This window comes from Plectropomus leopardus, chromosome 3 (genome assembly GCF_008729295.1).
Source record: "Plectropomus leopardus isolate mb chromosome 3, YSFRI_Pleo_2.0, whole genome shotgun sequence".
NCBI lineage: Eukaryota > Metazoa > Chordata > Actinopteri > Perciformes > Serranidae > Plectropomus > Plectropomus leopardus.
The window spans coordinates 4,451,889-4,459,381 of record NC_056465.1 but is presented as its reverse complement, the minus strand read 5'-3'; positions in this window follow the sequence as shown (position 1 = coordinate 4,459,381).

Genomic DNA, 7,493 nt, shown 5'->3' with positions numbered 1-7,493 from the left:
TTAGGTGCTCTCAGATCAGTTTAAGGAGGAAGAAAAGGAGAAAGAGCAAGCTCCCCAGTCATAGAGTGGATAAATAATAGATGTAGCTGCTGTGACATAGCCCATTGGTTTGTGGATGGCTGTTTTAAAGCCTCGAATACTGCATTTCACCATCTTAGTTTTTGGGAGCAAGAAGTGACCATGTTTGGACGAGAGGTTGGAGCTGTGGAGAAATGCAGGCCAGATCTGACTCTAGTGACCCCCACTCGCCATACAGTTGTCATAAATGTTAAGATTAGCCATCAAGACCGAAACCGTTTTTTTTTTTTTTTGTACCAGGCTTTAAACACTAAGTTTGCATCTCTTTTCTTGGGCTGGTAAGTATTTAAACCTTCAAATAGGTTTGCTTTCTTTGGAAAACGTGAAAAAAGCAACAAGCAACTTGACAAGAACTGTTCTGCAAACTGCAGGAAATGAATGAGCCGATTTGAGAAATTATCTTTAAGGAAACTTGGGAAAAATGTATACAATGCTATATTCGTAGTGATCATAATTTTATATTTTGCATTATTTTACAGATATAAAATTTTACAGAAATGTTAAGCAATGTTTTTTCAGGTCATTTCCTTGTTTTTGTTGTTGTTTGTTTTATATTATTTTTTTCCTTTTTTTTCTTTAATCACTAGGTTTTTTCAACTTTTTTTGGCTATATTTTCAGAAGACATCAAACCAATTTTTTCACGTCTCAAAGGGTCAAAATAAGTTCTGTATTGTCTAATGTCTTGCAACTTTTAGGACATTCCTCGGCAAAATACCAGTGAATGTAGCACAAGGAAAATGATGTTGGTACAGGGTTTTACAGGGTTAACATGGGGGTCTATGAGAATTGACTGTGATTTGGAGCCAGCCCCGAGTGGCCATTAAATGAACTGCAGCTTTTGGCACCTCAACATTTGTTCCCAACCCAGGGCGTCGGTCCTTTCAAGCAGCTCAAAGAAAAAATATGACAGGTCAACTTATATGTGATACTTTACCTTCTAAGAAACAGAATCTGACACCAAAATTTTCTCTTTGGTTGAACTGCTCACTAAGATAACAAGTTGTGAGGGGTCACACATTGATGTCACTTTAATTTAAGGGGTCAAGTCATAAATGATGTGAGGAACCTCTGCTTTCAGACATGAAGTGCTTTGTGTCATATCATCATTTTATACTCTTTTGTCTGAATCTGCAAAGTATGCTGGCCGATAGACAAAATGTTTCCTCCAAACTCAAGAAATGCAGTTCGTCTAACCTTCCCACCTCAGAGTTGGTGCTGAACTGTAGGTTAGTCCAGTTGGAGAGGTGGTGGGGGTGATGTGATGAAGGAATGAAGGGAGCTGGATGGTGGAGGTGATGTGGGTGGGGGGCTGAGGGGGGGTTCATGTGTTCAGATGGCAGGAGTTGACTCTGGGCTCCAAGCTGCCATAGACATCCCGTAGCTTCCAGCCCCCTGATCTGGGAAAAGAACACTTGATGCCATCAAAGGGACGCTGATTGAATCCAGATGTGCCTCTCTCGTTCTTTCCATGTATTTAATGAAGGCACAGGGATAGAGTAGACTTTTTCATCATTAGTTTTCCCCCCAGATTCTCTTTTCCTGCCTACAAGTCCATTCCGGTGCCAGCTAGGGCAGAAAAAAAAGAGGAAAAAAAAAGGCCTCCCCATGCCTCAGACTCCCAGTCTTCTCCTCCAGGGCCCCTATTCTTTGTTCAGAGCTCGATGTGAAAGTGGCCTGTTTGCTCCGACTGCTGCAGTTTGTCTGTGGTGAATGGAAACGTCCAAACATCTCCAAAAGGAAAATGCCATCCTGCAGAGCTGACGTTCACAGGAAGAGTGTGTGAAAGAGACTCACATGGGGCTCGCTGGTAAAAATCACATTTTTGCATTTTCTGTGAAAAAAAAATTTTTTTTTTAAAAAATGGAGCTCTCTTTGTGTTGATTTATTTATTCAAATTAAAGCAAAATGAACAAAAAAAATCAGAAACTTGAAATTTAACACAAAGAACTGATGTAAAAGATAATCAAAATTCTTGCTAAATCTTTATTTAATTAAGTAAACAGTAAGTCAATTTTTATTGTAACCACTATCAAGTTAAGTTTATTTATAGGGCGTTAAATGTTGATCATAAAGAGAGACAACAACCAGATAAAAACACAAACATGATCACAAAAATTCTTAATGAATTTTAAAAAATCAGTAATAGCATGAAAATCAACTTTGGCCCACTAATGACAGCAGAGGAATTTAAACACACCATACCAATTAAGAGACGATTTCGGTTAGCTTGAATTTTAGGATCATCTCAGTCATGGTGAACAACTGCTGAAGTCATGAACCACCTTGTCAAATCCCTTCAAAACAAGTGAATTTTGTTTACAGAGCCAAACATCACAGATTTGTCTGAGAGGAATTTAAAGACCCTGAATGTGAAAAAGGAAACAGAGTGTGTGGGCGTTCTGAGGGCTCCGTGGTTTAAAGCGCATTCCACATAATCACAGCATCACTAGTTCAACAATTCCTGTGTACTTATTCAATGCATTGAGATAAATAAAAGTAAGAGTGACTAAAACAATCTTTTAATTTTTAATCAATCTTGATGGTGCACATCTTCAATAAAGTCCTGAGTATCAAGGTTGTCTGTTAAACTCAAATAAATACATTTAAATATCAGAATAAGTCAAATAACTTGTTTAAAGTCTATGCAAAAACCTGCAGCATGTTCAATCCCTGCCTTCTTAAAAAGAAGCAAAAACAAATCTGTTAAAAGTACATTAACTGTATAATTTTACTTTTACTTTACTTGATTATTTGCATTCAGGGGCGTTTCTAGGATTTGAGAACATTGGGGGCTAAGCCCAGACCTCAGCAGGGGGGTTGAGGCAGATCCTTCTCTGTTTTTTTTTTTTTTTTTTTATGTAAAAGCTCTAGTTTGATGCTTTTTTATACACTCTGACATCTTATTTACCCTGAAAACTGTCTTTTTAACATTCCAAATTAATTATGGATTGTTATGACAAAAATATTAATAGTTGTTAGTAATTCATATTGAGTACAGACTTACTTACAAATGCTTTTGCTCAAGATGTATAGACTAGAATTGAAAAAATAGTCAAAAGTGTCTACTTATGTTAAAATTGCTGGGATATGACTAAGTACATTATTTGAGTACAAGTATGAAAGGAATGACAGATTATTAGATCTTGGCCTCTTTTTTAAATTAGGTCTATTCTTATTTTTGAAAAAAAAATTATAGCCTGTATATCAGGGCTAAAGCCTTGGTTGCACAGGCCAACAGGCCCACTGTCTACATTTAATAAAAGGCTACGTCATACCTCATGACATTTCAAACAGAAATATTGTACTTTTTATATGTTACACTTGTGGTCGCTTTTAAGATTAATATTCTATATACATTCTATATAAATATATTTTCACATGATGAAAAATATGAATTGTCATAGATTAAAGTATACAACAACAACAAAAATAAAATTTTGCTCATAGGACGTTTATCGGTCATAATATTTTCATGATATATACGATACATAAAACACTAAAGAGATTGTGTTGCAAAATGAATGTTTACTTGTGAAACTGTATGCCTTTGCTAATTTTGACATATTTTTTTCTCCAGTAAAAGATCTCAATACTTCTCCCCCTGCTGCTAATCTGCTTCTCTCCTCATGACTCTGCCTATTATAAAGCAGAGTCTAAAAAATGTCATAGATCATATTTCCACCTGTCTGCAGTAAACAGAAACATTTCAGTCTTTGCATTCACAAAAATAAAATGTGTGCAGCGGCCTCATGGACAGACAACAGACTTTATATTCCAAAAATCAAAAAATTTAATTCTTTAGCGTATGCCCCAAAATAATAACCATAATGAGTGAACTGAACTACCTAACGCATGTTAGAGTAAAATAACAGCACATTAGCACAGCTGTATCTGTGTGTTTATGTGTGGGAAAAAGAGCTTAATTTAGCCATTTGAGTGCATCTGTGTTTTATGTGGATTTGTGTCTGCAGACACTCAACAACACTTGATCTTTTCATGTGTAACACAAAGTATCTGACTGCATTTAATCCCAAAATCTGTACGGTTCATCAATGTTTCATGAGTGATAGAGTCGCCTGTCTGACAGGCAGCTTCTGGGCTCACATTTCACTTCCATAAAGTGCAACACATAAATCTTTCAGATTGATCTTTTTCACCCTGACACAGACATAACTGCACACACCAGACACACGAATGATCATAAATTAATGCAGAGCTTCACTAAATTGGTTTTTGTGAGTTTGAAGTGGAATGTGATCACAGAGTCATTAAACTCCACACTTTAAGCACACTGTAAAGTCTGAGAAGTTAATTTTTAAAAATATAGGGAACCAAATGGCTTTAAAAATGTAAGTATAACTAGGAATCTTTTAATGTTATATTCAATTGTTAGGTTTGCTAAACATTTAGTTACATTGACTTGATTTTGTGAAGTTGTTGCAATGTAAAAATGAGTAAATTAATTAAATCAGTCTCTCTAAGTTTTAGCAACTTCAGTAAACCAGATATTCTCTGCTATAGATATGTATTCTGCTGGTTGCAAACTAGTCAATTATATTTATTGAACAAGAAAACAGAACTCACAGATCTCCTAACTTCATCACTGGCAAAATCCTCCTTGTCATGGTCAAGTTAACCCTCCGTGGTATGTAATATGATATTAATGAGGAAAAAAATATTTGTGATGTTTGTCCTTCTTACAATTATACACTATAATGATATCAATATATATTTTCATTATTTTTAAGTGTATGTATATTTTAAAAGTCCGTAAAGGCAACACTGTACCATAAAAACCTAAATATAACATTTGATATTAGCATGCAGAAAAAAGAAATATCCTTATTGAAAACATCAATTTCTAACATCAAACACTTGACCAAACAGATTAATTTCGTTTTTTTAAATGCATTATACGTTTCATATTTAATAAAAGGCAACATGTCAGATCAAGTTATTGCTCTCAGGAAACGATGTACCATCGTGGAACACAAATATACCAGAGTCATCATATTATGAAATTATCATATCAAAACAAGTAAAGTGAATAAATTAAGATTAATAGTTATATAGGCTATTACTTTATATTACTTTACTTTTTAAAGGTAATCAGTTTCCAAGATTATTTGAAGTAAGGTCAACTGGTCATATTTTACAGAGCATGTCACGACTGAAGGTCTGAACTGGGATAATGATGGTCTGCACTGGTTTGTAGTCGGGTCCAGCTCAGGAGACTGTGGGTGGTAACTGAACGGTGAACCCACAGAAACCTGCTGACCCTCTGAAACTGGAGTAAATCTTAATGAGGAGAATTGAGCGGGCAGGTGAGAGTGTGTGATCTCACACACAATACACAACATTTCTGTCTTCATACAGTGTGATGGAGGAGTTTTCTTCGCATTAAAGCAGGTGAAACCCAGGTGACCTTCACTCTGCCTTTTCTTTGTCACGCAAAGAATAAACCTACGATGTCCACACAAGAACTATACTGTATTTATACTCTGAAGCATCTAACGTCATCAGATCATATCTTTATATATCACTGTTTTCATGCACAAGACTATTTTAGTGTGAATAGCTTCAAAATCAAAAGACCTGTATTAAACCTAGTTGAGCAGGAGAAGAAAGTTAAAAGTACTGAAGTACAGTTTTGAGATACTGTTTTCTACATGACACTTAATCTCAAAGAGAAATTGTACTTTTTACTTCACTACATTTATCTGACTGTTACTTTTTGTTTTACATATAAAAATATGATCTTTTTGTTGAAGCTTTAACAGCCCAAAAATAATTAACTCTTAGCAGTAAAATGCTGCGGATATGATAATGCACCAGTGGTGACAGGCCTAAAATACATAACATTAGAAAAGCACTTCTCCTTGAGAATTTCCAATATACTTGCAGTATAAAAACTATCAAACTTGTAGTTTACTAAAAGAATACTTTAAATTGTACTTTGATGAGCCCAAAAGCAGGCTGGAAGTACAGAACTAGTAATCTAAAAGTATAAGTTTACTTGTGGTATACTTAATAGTATACTTTTATGAAGCAAAATGTAGACTTGAAGTACAAGTTAACTTACAGTATAGTTCCAAGTGTAGCTGCAGTAAAAAATAAAACTTACACTGTAAAAACATACTATTTGTTTTAACTTTAAAAATTCAATGGCGGGGCTACCTTAAGTTTTTAAGTTGAATCATTAAAAATGTACCTCAACTTGTCTTCTCTAATTAAGTTTACTAAAAATGTTTAAACCTTTTAAAGTTAGAACAAATACTACTACAATGAGATGAAAATGTGTTATGTACTCACAGTTTACTACTCTTCTACTTCAAGTACACTTATAAGTACATTTTTAATCCCAATAGTAGCTCACATATCCACTGATATTAGTATACTTAAGTGTGTTTGAGAAACAAACTTGAACTTTAAGTATACTTAATAGAATGAGCTTGCAGTACACTTCTTTTTGGTAAGAGGTAGTATTTGTACACCGTGTATTTAAAGGGCTCTAAAAACTTCTCCTAGCCGACCTGTCGATCAAACTGGGTGCATTAAAATAATTTGCTGCCTAATGTGCTTCCTCTCTCTGCCAGTTCTGGATCAGCTCAGTCCCTTTGTGCAATCCTGGCCCCGGGCTGAGGATGATGAGGATGATGATGAGGGTCCGGGGCCGCCGCCCTGCCGCCGCCGCTGTCCACTGACCCCTGGTGCTGATTGGAGTAGCGTTTTTGGACCCTGTCCTGTTTTATTTCCCTAATTGGAAGTAAATGGCCTCCTTGTTGACTCTCTCCATCCTGAGCAGGAACCACATGGCGCGGACACGCTCCCTGTGCGCCGCGCTGATTGCAGCGGCTGCGCCGGGATTTGTGACTGCTGCTGAGCTGCAAAGCTCTCACACACTCCCTGAGCTGATTAGAGCTTTCAGAGGAGCCTGGCAGCGGATCAGGACTCGGGACTGGAGCCGACTCACAACACTAACATGTCAACTGCTCAAGTCATCTGATCTGATGGGCTGAGGTTAAACGTTCAGGAAGTCATATCCTTCACTTTTCACATTTTACTTCTGTCTCTTATACTAAATATGTAGACCTATTATGCACCGATATTCGGTTATGTAAATATAAATACATAAAAAATAAATATAGTAATAAGTGCATTTACTCAATGCAGTACTTAAAACAAATTGTGAGGTTCTACTTGAGTATTTTATAATTCTTACTCTTTATACCACATTTTTAAAAAAGCAATACTGTGACTTTAATTCATCTACAGGCTGTTTCTTTTTTGTGTGTTTTATTTTGCATCACAAAACGCGTGATCACATTATTAAATGTTTCACCTAAAGCAGTAAATGTAGTTTAAACAAACCGTAATAGGGCCTAAACAGGCCGAAAATTAACTCCAACTCTTA